The sequence below is a fragment of the Mytilus californianus genome, unplaced genomic scaffold (assembly GCF_021869535.1).
Source record: "Mytilus californianus isolate M0D057914Y unplaced genomic scaffold, xbMytCali1.0.p SCAF_1, whole genome shotgun sequence".
In the NCBI taxonomy this organism is placed as follows: Eukaryota; Metazoa; Mollusca; class Bivalvia; order Mytilida; family Mytilidae; genus Mytilus; species Mytilus californianus.
Window position 1 is genome coordinate 14833816 of NW_026262581.1, and position 19404 is coordinate 14853219.

General features: G+C 32.8%; 1 long non-coding RNA gene across 2 annotated transcripts in view; it reads right to left on the reverse strand.

Annotated features, from left to right (window-relative positions):
- LOC127711443 (uncharacterized) overlaps positions 1-11269 on the reverse strand; it is a 35682-nt gene extending 24413 nt beyond the window's left edge. For both annotated transcript variants that reach the window (XR_007986714.1, XR_007986725.1), the window contains exon 1: positions 11155-11269. This is a non-coding gene — a long non-coding RNA (uncharacterized LOC127711443). The remainder of the gene's footprint in view (positions 1-11154) is intronic.
- Between the last annotated feature and the right edge of the window lie 8135 nt (positions 11270-19404).

Below are 19404 nucleotides of genomic sequence, written 5' to 3' on the forward strand. Positions count from 1 at the left end.
AGGTTTGGACTTGCTTATTCTTTGGACATTCAAGTTTCAAGTTTCACCCCGGCAACCTGTATTTCTAATGACCATGTTAGCCAATTTTCAACACGAAGTTTGCAAATTTGACGTTTCAGCCATTTTAGCCTGTATTTTATACTGCAATGTTAAAAGCCTCTCGCTTCGATTTTTAAAATAGCTCAGGAACCTTGATTTTTGCAACGACAGTCATTATATTTCGTTTAAATGGTGTATATTGTTGTGTATATTTATTTTCTGCCCCGGCAACCTGTCTATCACTTAAATCAAAGTTAAAACAGACATTTTTTCAAAATTCCCTATCATTTCAATATAATTTCCGTGACCCGTATCCGATTTCTTTAGTATAATATTCAAATAAGCAAAGTGGCGTTGATTTCTGGATATGCTGAACGTTGACAAGCAATTGACATGTCAAATGCCGGTAAGAGCACTAGGAGCATTGGCAACCATTTCAATGTTAATCGCACCGTCATTATCCGATTTTTACAACGTCATATTGACACAGGAACTGTAAATGATAGACCAAGGTCCGGAAGACCCCGTTTAACTACCAATCGTGATGACAGACTACTTATTGGTCATGCTAAAGCCAACCCATTTACCCCTACCCCATAGCTTAGACACCACTGGCCTCCAGGTGGTTGTGTAAGTGTTCGTATATTGGTCCGTCGACTTCATAGAGGCTACCTAAGAGCACTTATCGCACCGCGGGTAAAATATCACGTTGTGATTGGATTAACGCCGTCACGTGGTGACCCCCTATGGATCCGTAGGGGGTTAGTAAATTCCATAGTGGGTTCATGACGTCACGTCTACTGTTAATGGTGACGTCATCTATTGATGTTTTTGTCTTTCATTGTTTATTTTTTTACAAAACGCTGCAGAAAAAGTATCGCGTGCGATAAATTCGTTATACGGTTAACTACTGACCCTCTATGGATCCGTAGGGGGTCAGTAGCGAACCATATAACTTATAGTCGTGTTGTCAAAAGACGTGCCCTAACAGCCAGGCACCGTATAATCAGGTTTCAAAGGGCTAATGACCATCGACGCTGGAACATGAGAACCTGGCAAAATATGCATTGGTCAGATGAGAGTTGGTTTCTGTTTCGACCAATAGACGGCAGAATACGAGTTTGGTGGGGAAATAAAACTGCTTATCACCAAAACAACCATTGCCCAACGAAAGCAGTGGTGTTACAGTAAGGGGTTTCTTCTCATACTGTTGTAAGCTGGGTATGCATATTTTGCAGGGTAACATGAACAGACAGACATACAGGGTTTTGGTGCTTAGAAACATTGTAGTCCCTCATTTTGAGAATCCCCAACTTGCGTCAAGACCCTCGTACATGGACAACAACGCTAGACCACACAGGGCAAGGATTGTAACCGATTACAAAGATCAAGAAGCCATTGACACTATCTTTTGACCTTCCATGTCTTCAGAATTGAACCCTATTGAACATGTCTGGGATGCCATTGGCAGAAATCTCAATCGCAGAGATCCACCTTTGCAAAATCTTGGCGATTTAAGAGGAGCAATTGTTGATGAATGGAATAAATTTGCTCAACTAAAGTTCAGAAGGCTTGTACAGAGTATGAGACGCGGTGTTATGGAACTGTACCGGAAGAGAGGTGGTTACACATCCTATTGACTTAAATATTGACATTAAATTTGCCGAACATACCAAAGATTATTTGTAGAGACTTTTAATGATTTTGGGTGATTAATTGTTGTAAAAAAATAAATTCAAAGTAAAACTTAAATTCCGTTTCTGATATGTGTAATTTTCACTATTTCCAAGAACGCAAAATTCAAATGCATAGAACCTGCATCAGTGACCAAATTTAAGTTTATGGTTTGTTTATGGCATATGTTAGCAAAATTGCTACATGAATATTTTCTCTTTTTCGAGGATTAACTGTTTTTTTTTAAATGGAAAAAAAAATCGCTGCAACAAAGATAGGTGGTGCTTAACTTTTGGCGGACTGTATACTAACTGTTCTTTTATTATTGTCTTATAAATTGTAAATTGAAACTAATTTTATGAAGTCGAGCAAGATGTTTATTGATATTTACGTTGACAGGTTATTGAATTATAATCTACACGCGAGGGTGACATTAAATGTCTTTCGCTGAGCCATGAGATAGAGTAATGACCTATTTTCAAAGAAAATCATATTCTTCAATGGTGACAGAAAGACATATCAATGTAAATTAGTGAAGTCTGATATCCACGGAAGCCGGTTAGTGTCAGGGTGGAGTTTTATTTTTAAGTCGTTATATCTTACTTGTTATAACGACTTAGCTAACTTGTTATAACGACTTAGCTTATATAACTCGTTATAACAACTTAGCTTACTCGTTATAACGACTTAGCTAACTCGTGTAAACAACTTAACTCGTTAAAACGACTTAGCTAACTTGTTATAACGACTTATCTCACTCGTTTAAACAACTAAGCTATCTCTTTTAAACAACTTAGCTAACTCGTTTAAACAACTTAGCTAACTCGTTTAAACAACTTAGCTAACTCGTTTCAACAACTTAGCTAACTCGTTTATACAACTTAGCTAATTTGTTTAAACGATTTAGCTAACTCGTTTAAACAAATTAGCTAAGTTGTTATAACGAGTTAGATAAGCTAAGTCATTTTAACGAGTTAGCTCAGTTGTTATAACGAGCTAGCTAAGTCGTTATAACGAGTTAGCTAAGTCGTTTTAAGAGTTAGTTAAGTTTTTTAAACGAGTAAGCTAAGTTGTTTAAACGAGTAAGCTAAGTTGTTTAAACAAGTTAGCTAAGTTGTTATTACGAGTTAAATAAGCTAAGTCGTTATAACAAGTTAGCTATGTTGTTATAACAAGTTAGCTTAGTCGTTATAACGACTTAAAAATAAAACTCCACCCTGACACTAACCGGCTTCCGTAGATATCAATATATGTAGATATAAGATGTTGTATGAGTGCCAATGAGACAACTCTCCATCCAAGTCAAAATTTATAAAAGTAAACCATTATAGGTCAAAGTACGGTCTTCAACACGGAGCCTTGGATCACACCGAACAGCAAGCTATAAAGGGACCCAAAAATTACTAGTGTAAAACCATTCAAACGGGAAAACTAACGGTCTTATCTATATAAAAAAAACGAGAAACACGTATGAACCACCTCAACAAACGACAACTACTGAACATCAGATTCCTGACTTAGGACAGGTGCAAAAAATTGCAGCGGGTTTATACGTTTTAATGGTACCAAACCTTCACCCTTATCTGAAACAATAGTGTAACATCACAACACACTATAAAATATCAATTGAAATGGCTTAACTCAATCAAAAGACATATTAACACCAGTGAACATACACTGAACAAATAAATTTGATCTATGATATATACAATGTATTCATTCTTCAATTTTTCCTTGGAATAAGATACAATTTCTTTTGTGGTTACAGTAAGTACCGGAGGATTTACTGCTGCTTCTTCATGGAAATATTATCACCTTATACGAGTAAGTCATTTTTGTGAATGGGGAACCAAAAGTAAGTAAAAAAAAGTTTCTACAGCTAGATAAGCGTTACAATCATAAACGTGGAGTATAATAATAATATGTATTGTACTTGATACCTATAAGCTGTGTTGCTTTTGGAATAAAGAATTTGTACGTTATGCTTATAAGAGCTTATATGCTAAAGAGAGAACAACCTGCACAATCTACATAAAAATAAGAAGATTGCCAACGAGACAACTCTCCGCTAGAGACCAAAAGACATGAAATTTAACAACTATAGGTTACCATACGTCATTCAACAGTGAGCAAAAATTCATACAGCATAGTAAGCTATAAGAGGCCCCTAAATGACGATTGTAAAACAATTCAAACGAGAAAACTAATGGCCTGATTTATTAACAAATCAATAAACGGAAAACAAAAAAGATACACAGCAACAAACGACAACCACTGAGTTACAGACTCCTGATTTGGGTCAGACACATACAAAATGTGGTGGGATTAAATATAAAAAAAGAAGATGTGGTATCATTGCCAATGAGACAACTCTCCACAAGAGACCAAATGACACAGAAATTAACAACTATAGGTCACCGTACGGCCTTCAACAATGAGCAAAGCCCATACCGCACAGTCAGCTATAAAAGGCCCCGAAATGACAATGTAAAACAATTCAAACGAGAAAACTAACGGCCTAATTTATGTACAAAATATGAAAGAATAACAAATATGTTACACATAAACAAACGACAACCACTGAATTACAGGCTCCTGACTTGGGACAGGCACATACATACAGAATGTGTCGGGGTTAAACATGTTAGCGGGATCCCAACCCTCCCCCTAATCCTGGGTTAGTGGTGCAACAGGACACTACAAGAACTGTACAAAACAATAAACAAATAAAGCATATAATCAACAGCAACAACCACTCAATTACAGGCTCCTGACTTGGGACAGGCACATATGGAATGTGGCGGGGTTAAATATGTTAGCGGGATCCCAACCCTCCCCCTAACCTGGGACAGTGGTGTAACAGTACAACATAAGAACGAACTATAAAAATCAGTTGAAAGAGGCTTAACTCATCAGATGGATAAAAATACAAATACTACAAATACAAGTGGACGTGGGCGGGTACTTGTACATGAAAACAACAAAAAGACACTAAGTACAGATCTGAGAGAACTCGCAGTTACTGACAGCTAGTTCAAAGCCACTAGCAACTAATGAAAAAATCATGCATCTAAGGCTAAATTATCAGTCCGTACACATCCAACATCCAATGGATTTAGTGTAAAGACGTCATAAACAGTCAGAGAAAAACATGACCTTGTGCAATGCCAAGATACAAGTATCGACAGATTGTAGATTCATTAATGTGTATATGTATATAACAATAATATTTAGTTTGCTTTTAATTTACTGATAACAAAATCAATATTAGTACCAATAAAAACAATATTTAATGATCTATTAACAGTGTTGAATTGGTAACCTTTTAAATTAAGTTTTTTTATTAAAGGGTCGATAAGTTTACCAGGATCGTTTCTAAATTTCCGGGCACGGTAAACAATATTGCCGTAAAAATGAGGATGTGCAATCCCGTTTGAAAGAAGTTTTCTACAGGTACAACCAAACTTCAAAACCAAATCTTTATATCTGTGGAAGAATTCAGTAAAGGTTTTAAGTAATTTGTGGTAACGAAATCCCTGGCTTAATAATTTACCAGTAATACATAGATTACGTTCGTTAAAATCAAAAACGTCACAACAGACACGGGCATAGCGAACGAGTTGTGAAATATAAACACCGTAAGATAGTACCAAAGGAACATCACCATCCAAAAAGGGAAAATTAACAATAAGGAACGAAAAATCGTCCCTTTTGTCGTAAATTTTAGTGTGGAGTTTCCCGTGTAAAACCGAAATATATAAATCTAGGAAAGGACAGTTTTTACCGTTTAAATTTGATTTATCTAAAGTAAGTTCCTTTGAGTAAATTTCGGTAGTATATTGTCAAATATCTTGATTATTTAACGAAAAAATATCATCAAGATAACGGTAGGTGGTGTTGAATTTATCAATTAAATGCAGTTTAGACGGGTCTTTACTGAGTTTGGTCATAAACTGTGATTCATAACAGTACAAAAACAAGTCTGCTATAAAAGGGGCGCAATTAGTGCCCATAGGAATACCTACAATCTGTCGATAAACTTTGTTGCCGAAACGTACATAAATATTATCAAGGAGAAAATTAACAGCTTCAATCATCTCATCACACCTCCAGTAAGTATATCTAGCATATTTACCTTTCTCATTAGAGAAGAAGGCTTTAAATGAGTTGCAGAAAATATATTTGCATTCAGATTTACCAAACGACCATTAAATCAAATAGTCAAATTTTTGTTTGATAAGATTGTATGGAAGTGTGGTGTAAAGAGTAGAAAAGTCAAAACTGTCAACAGAATCAAACGGACCATCAAAAGCACGTAATTTATCTAATTCATCCAAAGAATTTGTTTACACTCCAAAAATAGTTAATTCCACTATTTTCATATATTTTATTACAATAGTTAATGATAAGCTCTTTGATAGTATATATAGTTAAGGAACTTGTTAAAACCACTGAAAAATTAGTTGTAGAACACTTACTAGAGGCCGAGATGAAACGATATTTTACTGGTTTTTTGTGTAGTTTAGGTAACCAATACATAGTAGGGACCTTCAAATGTTCAAAAGAAGCCTTAAGCTGTGATGTGGTTATGATATGTTTGTTAACTATATGACTCTCTGTGGGGCGCATGGACTTATATGTAGATAAATTTAAAATTTCATTCTTAAGAACGTCCTGTAGTATTTACGGCATACCACCACCACATTGTTGGCTGCTTTGTCGGCCGGTACAAACACAAACCGCTTTGAAAGTTCTTGAAGTTTATTTCTTATTCTGGAAATAGGCGTATTATGTACTCTATTATTTACTTCTAAATTATTTTCAAAATGTGATATTCTATTATCTACCACATTCATACATTTATTTAAATAAGAATCAAGAGATTTTTTATCAGATTTTTCCCGTTTACACCAATTTTTACAAAAAGAGGAAAGAGCATCTTTGGTGCCCTGACGACACTGTTTCCAATCTATTTTAGATGGAAGACGATATTTTGGTCCTTTTTTTCAAAAAGTTTTTAACCTCTCTGTCCTGGACGATAATAACATATGGCCATAGGGAACATTTCTAATCTTCGATGAAATAATAGGTGGTTCTGTGTTATCAAAATAGGGAGGTATGAAGTTTTGAACGGTAGAATCATTAAATATACTAGATAAGTTGATAAAATCAATATACCTCTGCTAATCTATTTAAAATTTTTAGAAAATGACGTTTATGATCTTCAGGTTTGTCGATACGAGGGAACAGCCTATGGTGGCAAAAAGCTGTTATTATATATGGAACGCCATGACTGTCTTCTGATGTTGATTGTTAACTATGTTCGGTGCTTTATGCATTACGTTCAGTAGTATTTATATTTTGTTCAGTAGTTTTCATATTATGTTCAGTAGTTTTGACATTATGTTCAGTAGTTTTGACATTATGTTCGGTGCTTTGGTTATTATGTTCAGTAGCTTTATTATTATATGCAGTGGTATTTAAATTATGTTCGGTACTTCTGAGGTTATATTCAGTGCATTTTTCATTATGTTCAGAACCATCGACATTATGTTTAGTAGATTCAATATTATTTTCAGTACATTATGTATTATCTTCAGTGGTCCCGGTTTCTTTATATTCGGTAGATTATTCATTATGTTCAGTAAAAACATCAGTATTATACTCGGTTCAATGAACTAAATGTTCAGTAGTTGTATCATTATGATGATGCAGTGAAAGTCGGGAAATCAATAACGGAAATTTTCAGAAAAAAACGAACGCGGATATTTTCGACGGACGTTTTCTTCATGGACACTTTTACGGGATCAGGAATGAAAATGGAAAAAATGGAAGCAGTATTAAATTGGTTTGGTTTACGTTGACGTTGGCAATTTTCACAAGGAAAAAAAAATACTCCTGACTTAATTTGTAAGATGTCATGATTGATTGATTGTTTGCTGTTTTCTGAACGTACAGTGGCAAATATTTCACGCATATTTATGACGGAGAGAATAATTTTCAAACAAGAAATAAGAAGTTGCATGCGTTATCGTTGGTACACCATGACCTTAGAGAGACGACAAAAAGACAAACAGCAAAAAATAAAATATAAAAACATATTCTATAGCTTTTGTATTCCTAGTAGGTAACCCTTTTTGTTGGTTGGTTGTAACATATTAATCTCATGCACCGACTTTTAAGAGACCACGAAAAATCTCCTTGCAGATACTCCTGTAGTATTCTGCATCCTACCCCGCGCTTAAATATCAGATATTTATTTGAAATAACCCAAGATAAATGAGGTTGTGGATGAGGTTCACAGAATAGAGAAAGTTGATTCATAAATATGACCATATCAATGATAATTCATGGTAACACGGATTAGCCTCGAACCTGTATCTGGATATTGTCAATCTATTCCTCTTCATTCTGGCTATCTTTGGTAGATCTAGAGACTAAATCAAGAAATATGTTTTTAAACGCTCTGTTCAAGAACAGATATTAAGTTATTGGTTTGGGAAGTTACTAGTCTCTTATTAAACAAAAGGGGTCATGTTTTATGCATTACTTTAAAATAATAAGAACCATAACTGTACAGAAATGGTGAAAATTTGCACATAATTAAAGTTTTGCACTTTGTATTTTGATATTCATTACCTGTCTAATAGACAGTCTATGGTAATCATATTTACACTTAGACCTAGTTAGTTTTTGTGTATACAGCTTGCATTTGGAAGATTAAAAATCTTAATAAATGATTTTAAAATGACAATCATACTGATACTCAATGTTCATTTTTTGTAGCACTTTGTACAATATTTCATTCTATACCCTTGCATACCAGCATAAATTTCAATGTAGCTCTTTGAATGTAAGAAATTTATGACTAGTTGTTTTCTGGTTTTTCTGCTATTGCAGAGCTTTTTGCTGTCATTTTTGTCTGAAGTCTATAACGAACTGTTTTATCTTTGTTGTAATAATTTCTGACACAATTCAGGAGAAGAATGTAAGATTATCTTTGTCTGCAATAGTGGACGAAATAGTACGTCAAGATTTGTTTTCTCGTGCAAGATCGTGATTTTCGAGGAAAATATCGAATGTACATAATTTGCATGGTAACATAAATTAACCAGTTCTGATTACGACCAGTTCAACATTTCATTCCATATCAATAATAAATTCGGTATGCAGAAAAAGTTTAGTTATTCTGTTAATCATTTAATTCTGTAATCACTTTTTTCCAAAGTTTAAAACATTTTTTTTAAAGCACCCCTTTATTCTCTATTCTTTATTTTTTGCCCACCTTCTCTTTTTTGGGGGGTAGGGGCATTATTCTCTATTCTGTAAACCTCATCCACAACCTCATATATCTTGGGTAATTTCAAATAAATATCAGATATTTAAGCGCCTAATAGCGGGGTAGGATGCAGAATACAATAAGAATATCCAGAAGGAGATTTTTCGTGGTCTCTTAAAAGTCGATAAGTCGGTGCATGAGATTAGTATGCTACAACCAACCAATAAAAAGGGTTACCTACTAGGAATACAAAAGCTATAGAATATGTTTTTATATATTTTTTGCTGTTTGTCTATTTGTCGTCTCTCTATAGTCATGGTGTATCAACGACAATGCATGCAACTTCTTATTTTTTGTTTAAAAATTCTTCTCTCCGTCATTAATATGCGTGAAATATTTGCCACTATACGTTCAGAAAACAACAATCAATCAATCATGACATCTTACAAATTAAGTCAGGAGTAATTTTTTCCTTAATACTGCTTCCATTTCTTCCATTTTCATTCCATCCCGTAAAAGTGTCCATGAAGAAAATGTCCGTCAAAAATGTCCGCGTTCGTATTTTTTCCCGATAATTTCCGTTATTGATTTCCCAATTTTTACTGCATCATCATAATGATACAACTACTGAACATATAGTCCATTTAACCGAGTATAATACTGATGCTTTACTGAACATAATGAATAATCCACCGAATAAAAAGAAACATGGACCACTGAATGTAATACATAATGTACTGCAAATAATATTGAATCTACTGAACATAATGTCGAAAGAACTGAACATAATGCAAAATGCACTGAATATAACGTCAGAAGCACCGAACATAATTTAAATACCACTACATATAACAATGAAACTACTGAACATAATAACCAAAGCACCGAACATAATGTCAAAACTACTGAACATAATGTCAAAACTACTGAACAGAATATGAAAACTACTGAACAAAATATAAATACTACTGAACGTAATGCATAAAGCACCGAACATATTAAACAATCAACATCAGAAGACAGTCATGGCGTTCCATAATTATACGCGAATATTCATACAGCGGGCTGAAGAAAGAGATGGTGTCACACTCCTTGAAAATATCATGTAATTTACTAATTGGTATTTGACCCAGTTTACATAATAATTGATGTCTACCATTTTTTTTAAATATAGATAGGAGATTACCAAGTGTATAATTTATACGATGTTTAATTCGTTGATTTCGTTTGATACGTTTACCACGAGACCTATTATTTCGTTGTCTTTTATCCATAATGTTCATGATATCAATAAAAGAAGTTGTAGATATGTTCCCTTGTCCAAGTATATTGTCATTTAGACCCAGAGGATAAGCTGTTTGAAGTCGTTTAATCCAAGACAGTTCGATAATTTTACGAGAATCTTCAAATTGTTTATGCGATTGCCCTTGTTGTTTCTGGATCGTTTCGAGCGGTTGAAATCTAATAAATTTAATATTGTGGTTGTGTTTACCTAAATGTTGATAAATTATACTTTTACATTTCTTAGGTTTTCGGAAGCGGTATAGATATTCCTGTGTTCGTTTAAAAACCTCCCGTCCTGTTTGTCCTACATATTGTATACCACACTTTGGCTTTGCTTATGTAACCAGATAAATGAGGCTTTGGGTTTTTCATGTAATGTCACAGGAAAAGGAAAGCGAAACATGTTTGCTGCATTACGCCAAACCCTCCCCGTAACCTGGGACAGTGATGTAACAGTACAACATAAGAACAAACTATGAACATTAATCGAAAAAGGCATAACAGTTACTCATTAGATCGATACAAAGCACAAAAAATATAACACAAACAGGTTTGAGCCACACATTTTCCTGATAATCCGGAAACTTCATTGCCTTAGTATTATATGGTATGGTTATTGTATAATTAACTTACTGTTTGAAACATGAATACAATGTCAAACTTTTTAATTTTGTTAATAACACTGTAAAAATCTTAGCAAATGCCGCTATAACGAATTCGATGATGTAAACTTTTTTTAAAACAAATAATAACACCGATGTGTTACTTCTTTCACCCGAGATTAATTGAATTTCTGCTAAAACTGATTTGTTCAGTTTGTGAATTGTATATAGTGTTTAACAGAGTGTGCACCAAAAATCCTAATCATATTATATTACATAACATCTGTAATATAAGTAAATATCCAAAAACCATTTCTGTATTTCCTGCTGCAGTATAACTGTTTTGGAGTAATACGAAAATGAAATAATTTGGAAATTGATACCTGTCAAGATTGAAATTACAAAGTATAATAATTATATTTACGCTTTAAATATGGAATCTAGCGGAACGTTTCTATTGAATTTGAAACGTACATGTACCTGTCTGAATAAATATTATCAAAGTGACCATTATTTGTGCAGTTGTAAAACTTACAAAAGGATTTTGTGCAGATATGGTTTTAAGTTAACACAATACGATTCTATTCAATGACTTTGGAAAAATTAAAAATGAACAAAACACTTTTTCAAAAATATTGCTTTGTACATAAATCAGCTATGACAGTAGTTTTCTTGTTTGAATTGTTTTACATTTGTTATGTCGGGGCCTTTTGTAGCTTGTTATGCAGTATGGGTTTTGCTTATTGTTGAAGCCGTTCATTGACCTATAGTTAATAACTTCTACGTAATTCGGAGTCTAGTGGAAAGTTGTCTCCGGTTATCATACCACATCTTCTTTTAATTTCATAAAGGATATAAAAATTTAGCAGTCTTTAGTTTTCCATATAGACTTGTGCAATTGTTTGTTTTTGGTCGTCTTTCCATTTTTGCCATGTCGTTGTAAGTTTGAATTCGACGAATGAGTTTTGAATATTCCGTTGGTATTTTCCACCTCTTTTTTAGCAAGATGATAAGATAACTCTGATTCTGCTGAACAATTTATTATATCCCTTTGGTATCTTTCGCCTCTCGTATGCTGTCACACACAGTGTGTTTCACGACAAAATTAAACGAGTTACTAAAACGCCATCTACTGGATTATTCCCAATGTCAACAATGACCACTCTCCAAAACAAAGGACATGAAACAACTACCTAAGGCTCGAAAAATAATTGACAATAATTATGTTGGATTCTCTTTGCACATTTAAATCGACCTGGTTTAAGAATCACATGTAATGCTGGCTATAACGGAAGTTCCAAGGATTTAAGCCAATTCGGACGAATTGAGGCTCATCAATGGATCATTTAGCCAAAGACTTGTAGCAATAATTGGTACTTCACATGATTTTTAAGAAATTTTAAACCCGGAGGTATGATAAGAGCCATTATTTTGCTCTTTATTTTTCAATAATAGTAAAATTGTTCAGTCTTTTCCAAACTATGTTAGATTTATTCATCAACGAATAAATATATGTCTGGACATTTTAGTGCAAAAAAGTCAGTTGAAATTGACATGTTTGACCAAATAGCAATTTTACACATTATGGACGAAAATTTATATCAGTTAAGGCATTAACAAAAAATGTTACACAGGTTCAAATCTTAAAGACTTTGCATAAGGCATCTTGTAGCAAACAATATTTTTGGGTAAAAACTTAGTTGTAAATATGAAAGACAATATCTCTAAATAAGGATATTTTGGTCGTTTAGCTGTTTTGTATTAAAAGCAAGAAGTTTGAAGTTCTGAAGCAAGTATGTCAAACACAATTAAGAAATATACATACTGATGTATGACAAACTAATGTTTTATTAACATCTGAAGCATGTAAGGATAGATATTGTATACCTTTTTTATTGTAAAATTCAACGAATCAAAACAGTGCCCGTATCATACCTTCTCGGGTTCCACTAGTGGAGCAGGATCTGCTTACTCTTACGGCTCTCCTATGATCCCGGTTTTTGGAGGGGTTCGTTTTGCTCAGTCTTTAGTTTTCTATGTTGTGTTTTGTATACTGTTGTTCGTCTTTTCGTCGTTTTCGTTTTTTGCCATGGCATTGTCAGTTTGTTTTCGTTTTTGCCATGGCATTGTCAGTTTGTTTTCGTTTTTGCCATGGCATTGTCAGTTTGTTTTCGATTTATGAGTTTTAATATCTCTTTGGTATCTTTTGCATACATGTACATGTATTAGCTGAGTTTCGTAAAATATGCTACAATTTATTTTTGTTTTCTATGATTAGTAGGAACACGGTCAGTCGTGTTTGAAGTCCACCAACATCACTGCTTCAAGAAAACCTTTAAATTATTATTTACTAAAAGTTTGTAACATTTCACCTCGCACGTGCATTTGTAGATTTTGAATTAGTATTTTTTGTCAATTTTTCATTTTGTAGCAACGATGACGGTCATATTTGACACCAGATGTAGTTATCAACCAGCAAATGATTCTTTACAGTTTCGATCAGCTTTATTCAATTGATTTTTATTTACGACTGTGACTACGATCTTTTTTTAGAAAGGAAATTATCATACATCTGCAAGAGTATAATAAATGTATCATTCGACCACTCTTTGGTAGCACTTAGTCATTCTCATGTTTTTTGTAGTTTTTTCTATCAATATTTTGTGAAAGTTTCTGCATTTAAAAGTAACCGTTGCGGCTATAGGTATCATCAACCATCATTCTTAAAGAGACAATACACGATATTTAAGAAGGTCCCAAACGTGATGTTTCACAATTGTTTAGTGGTTATTAAGTTATTTAAAATATTTGCTGTGAGCTATTTAACTTTAAGAAAAGCACACATATCAAGCAAAAACTTGTTATTATTTCCATTTATTTCTTGCGTGTTCAGTATTTTTTTTTTTTTTTTTTTTTACATTGATGAAGTACACTGATGAGTTTTACTGTGCGTATTGCTGTGTGTTTGTTTATTCTACATTGGCTAGAGGTATAGGGGAGCGGGATTTTCTCGTTGTGTTGAAGACCCATGATTGGTGGCCTTGGGCTGTTTTCTGCTCTTTGGTCGGGTTGTCTCTCTGACACATTCCCCATTTCCATTCTCATTTTTTTGCTTTTTTTGTTTTTGTTTATTTTTATGGTTTTTATTGCCCTGGTATTGTTTTAATTACTGTTCGTCGACTTACGGTTTTTTTCTTCTCACTGCTTTATAGATACGGAGATCGTTTCTACTATAGAACAAAAATATTTTTTTAAAACGCCGATAAAAAAAAACGTATCCTTTGTCCTTTAAATTCCCCATTTCAATCGTTATAATCTATTATCAAATGAACGATTCCCTCGGTAATTTAGAAACGAACTGTGTATTCTCCCGGCTTAGAAATACAATGTATCTTCATGTACCAGTCCAACTGCTCCAGAACTGAATTAAAGGATAGGATTATTAGGTTCAGCACTAAATTAATGAAATATGATTAATCATATAAAGACGTAACCATAGGGATTACTTAAATTTAATTGTCAGATACAAAAGTAAAGCAAATGTGAAAAAATAACCTTTTATAGTAGGCAGATCTACAGATTGGAATTTTCTCACGTACATTTGATTCAGTCTTTTTTTTTCTTCAAAATTCTTACTTATTTAAAGCTTCCTTAGTTTAATTGTTTGCTACAGTATTTTTATTTTATCATTTTCTGCATAAAGAAATGAAGTTATACTATCATTATTATCTTTAAGATTGAGTTGAATAGTTAAGATTAAACAATTGACACCGATACTGTCTATTTTGAAACACTTGACTTTTACATAACAGAATGGTGATTGTGTTATAAAGCGCAAAGACGACCTAATAACATTGAATTATCATATTTTCTCAATTCCTTTTCATATAATGTCTTCTTCCTTACTTCCTTTAATTTGAAACTTCCCAATATTATTATCACATCAGAACTAAGTTTTAAAATGTCACCCCGATTTGACAGGGGTGTTTTGTGTTCTTACATGAGCAGTCTTTGATAATACTCTATGTTGATACAGAATACATTCTACAGGACAATAGTGTCAAACGTAGTATTATCAGGATAGAATACTGAACTTTATCAACAACCAACAGATAATCAGAATCTTTAGACTGAATCAAACAATCGAACAAACTAAAAATACATTTCTGATAAAAGAAAGACAAAGAATTCCAGGAAGTTATTCGATAGATTGACAATACTTTGTGATTTTCAAATAAACTAGTCAACAAAAGTAACGATACATAAGTTTGAACCCCAATTTATCATAAAATATAATAAATAGGAAAAACTGTTAAATTATCCAATGAAAAACATTCATTTGCAAGGCAAATGCATATGATTAAAAGAATCTGACCAAACTGGAAAGTGAGAAAATACGGTATTATTGAACACAGGGGTCAAATTTATTTTGCGAAAAATGATGACAAAAGTCGGCACTTAATTTCGAAGATGAGAATTATTCAAATATCTGCAAAGGCATTCAAAATTTTAAGCAGACCATGTTTAAGTTTAAAGTTTTCAGTTCTAATATCCATTTTTGAATTTTTGGGTGAACATTACGATTTTTGAATTAACAAAAATTGAAAGAAAAAAAATCGCGTATTTGCCTTAAATCAATGGTTTTGATAAGAAAATAACACTGTAAATATTAGACCAATTGGGCAATTATTTACCTGGGTACAGTGTATCCACTTTCATTATATATGGAAAATGCATTGCATTGTATCGTTTCTTTTGTTGACTAGTATAATTAAACCGACCATATCTTAGACTACGGGTTTGAAAGCAAAATCTGATGAAAAATCGGAAGTGTATAATTATGATTTCAAACTTGTACAAGACCATCAATACTGCATAAACTCACCATAGATACCAGGCTTAAAATTGTGTACGCCATGCCAGACGCGCAATTACTTAATATTTAATATTAATTTAGCAATTCGCATTTGTACTGCGTACTATTTGTAAATATTTGAAGAATTGGACTTGTGTTCAAAAGGTGCCATTTTCTTCAATACTCCAAATAAACTGTTGACACCGAGATATGTCTCACGTTATGTAATTCTGATAGTGTAATGCAGTTATTGAAATTAAAATGGCAATATTTAAACGTGAAAACTTTGTCGATGCGAGACAAAAATTATCCAAGCCTCATAACTCCTGTAAAAAAAGGTAGAATCAAAATGGCGGTACAAAACGATTAACTACACACGATGGCTAACAATCCTAGCAAGTATGAGATCTTTCAATATACAGTCCAATTGGAGATGCATTCACAAGATGACAAAATACTTAACATGAAAGTCCTATAACTCCTGTTAAAATGGTAAAAAAATGGTCAAATCAAAAAATATAATGGCAAATAATCCTACCAAGTATGCAAGCTTTCTGTCAAATGGTCTCTTGATTATTGGTGTCGGTTCCGGACGGATGGAGACCATTACCATCTCCCGCGCGGTGTGTGACAACACGCAAATATTGTACTCGTTTTGGTCTATTTATACCTGTATTAATATTTTCTTTAAACTGGTCCACATGACCTTTGACAATCTTTCAATTGGAAGTCATTCCGATGGTTAATCAGATGGTGTACAGTCCCAAAATAGGCACAGAACTTTGTAGTTCTGATATACGTTTATAGATATAAGAAGATGTGGTATGAGTGTCAATGAGACAACTCTCCATCCAAGTCAAAATTTATAAAAGTAAACCATTATAGGTCAAAGTACGGTCTTCAACACGGAGCCTTGGCTCACACCGAACAGCATTCTATAAAGGGCCCCAAAAATTACTAGAGTAAAACCATTCAAACGGTCTAATCTATATAAAAAACGAGAAACGAGAAACACTTATGAACCACATCAACAAACGACAACTACTGAACATCAGATTCCTGACTTAGGACAGGTGCAAACAATTACAGCGGGTTTAAACGTTTTAATGGTACCAAACCTTCACCCTTATCTGAAACAATAGTGTAACATCACAACATAGAAAGAAACACTATAAAATATCAATTGAAATGGCTTAACTCAATCAAAAGACATATTAACACCAGTGAACACACACTGAACAAATAAATTTGATCTATGATACAATGTAAATACAAAATAAATAAACTAAGGGAAGAATAGTTAAAGTAACATGTTATACCGCTGTGAAATGTAAAACAATTTAAGAAAACCAATATGCTTGAACAAAAATATCAGCCATTTGCAATTACTTTAAACACAGGTAAATGAAAATAATTTTGTTGTTAGGTATACGTGTACAGTTCAAATGGAGAAAAAAAATATTTTTACAAAATAAATGATTTTGATGTTCATAGTACGAAGAAGTGAAAATTTATAGTAATACCAAACACTTATCAAAGCTTGTATATAGACCAGATATAACCCTGAATAAGTAAACATTAAATAACAAAAAAAGCATTACAATTAGTATCAACAGGTCAAATAAACAAGAAAGTATGATTTGAGAGTACTCGCAGTTACTGACAGCTAGTTAAAAGCCAAAAACAATTAATAATAAAAAATCATGCATCAGAGACTAAAATCAACTAAAACACATCCCAGAGATTTAGTATTTTAACGTCATGGACAGTCAAAGAAGACATGACTTGTGCAATGCCAAAAATAAATGTATCGACAGATATGTTTTAATAAAATTTGATATTTTGAGTCAATTTGGTTGGCATGAATTTGTTGGCTATTTGCGTTTTAAATGGACCAACGTATTCCTATTTTACTCGTGTTATTTTCTCTGCCGAAGTACACTAAAAGTATATACCTGGATTTGACAAAATTTAGTATTCGAGATTTGCAAAGAAAAAGAAAAACTCAAAATTGATATTAAAAAAATTCGTAAGGGTTCCGCGGAACCCAGTGTCTCGCCTACTTTTGCTGTTAATCGCAGGCTCAACAAAAATGAGGAAAAAAATTAATAAAAATATTCCTCTCTATACTATCTTTTGATTGTAAGTAGCTTCTGTCCAAGTTTGGTAAAAATCCAGGATAGTTTATGAATCTAATAAATGTTTTAAAAACTTAAACTGCAGACTGTATGTAATGTTAACTGGAAGAAAAACAAAGTCCATTTATAAGTAAAAAACGGAAAAAGTGGAACAAAATTTTAACAAATTTTCCTTCTAGATACTAGCTTTTAATCATAAACAAGCTTCAGTCCAAGTTTGGTACAAATCCAGGATAGTTTAAGAAAGTTGTTAAAATTTAAAAAAACTTTAACCACAGAGTGAATGTAATGTAAACTGGCAGAAAAACTAAGTCCATTTATAAGTTAAATAAGGAAAAAATGGATTTTTTTACAAATTTTACTTCTGGATACTATCTTATGACCATAAACAAGCTTCTGTCCAAGTTTGGTACAAATCCAGGATAGTTTAAGAAAGTTGTTAAAATTTTAAAAACTTTAACCACAGAGTGAATGTAATGTTAACTGGCAGAAAAACTAAGTCCATTTATAAGTAAAATACGGAAAAAATGGAATTTTTTTTTTACAAAATTTACTTCTGGATACTATCTTATGATCATAAACAAGCTTCTTACCAAGTTTGGTAGAAATCCAGGATAGTTTAAGAAAGTTATTAAAATTTTGAAAACTTTAACCACAGAGTGAATGTTATGTTTCCTGGCAGAAAAACTAAGTCCATTTATAAGTAAAATACGGAAAAAATGGATTTTTTTTTTTACAAAATTTACTTCTGGATACTATCTTATGATCATAAACAAGCTTCTGTCCAAGTTTGGTAGAAATCCAGGATAGTTTAAGAAAGTTATTAAAATTTCAAAAACTTTAACCACAGAGTGAATATTTGTGGACGCCGCCGACGACAACGACGACGACGACGACGACACCGACGCCGACGGAATGTAGGATCGCTATGTCTCGCTTTTTCGACAAAAGTCGAAGGCTCGACAAAAAGCAAACATACTCTTAAACTGATGTTATGCAAATGCGAGTGCTCTCGGAAATTCCCTGCTTTGTTATACATGTACTGTTTTTGAAATCCGCATTTCCATATCAGCAAGTATTTGAAATGAATTTGATATTTTCCACATGACATAGCAATGTTTACTGTATTTTTTTTTTTACTTCGGTTGATATTTGAAAAGATAACAAACAAGGCAAATATGACAAGTATTTTGAAAATCAAAAAGAATGCTGTTACTACACTTACCACAATGTATACCTTTTTATATATGAAAACAAATTTATCTATAAATTTCTACTTTCTTTTTGGCTAATTATTATATATTTAATTGATCCAACTTTTTGTGTACTATACATATGTGGATATCTATTTTTCTTTTTTTTCTTTTTGGGCTGCTTGTTTGTTATCTATATCAACCACACTTGCAATAAAATGCATTAGTATTAAAAAAAAAAAAATCATACTATAGATTCTTTATCTACGTATTCTTTAAGAACTTAAATAGTTCTCGTTAAATTTTTTTTTTTTTATCTCATTGTTTGTATTGTATTCTG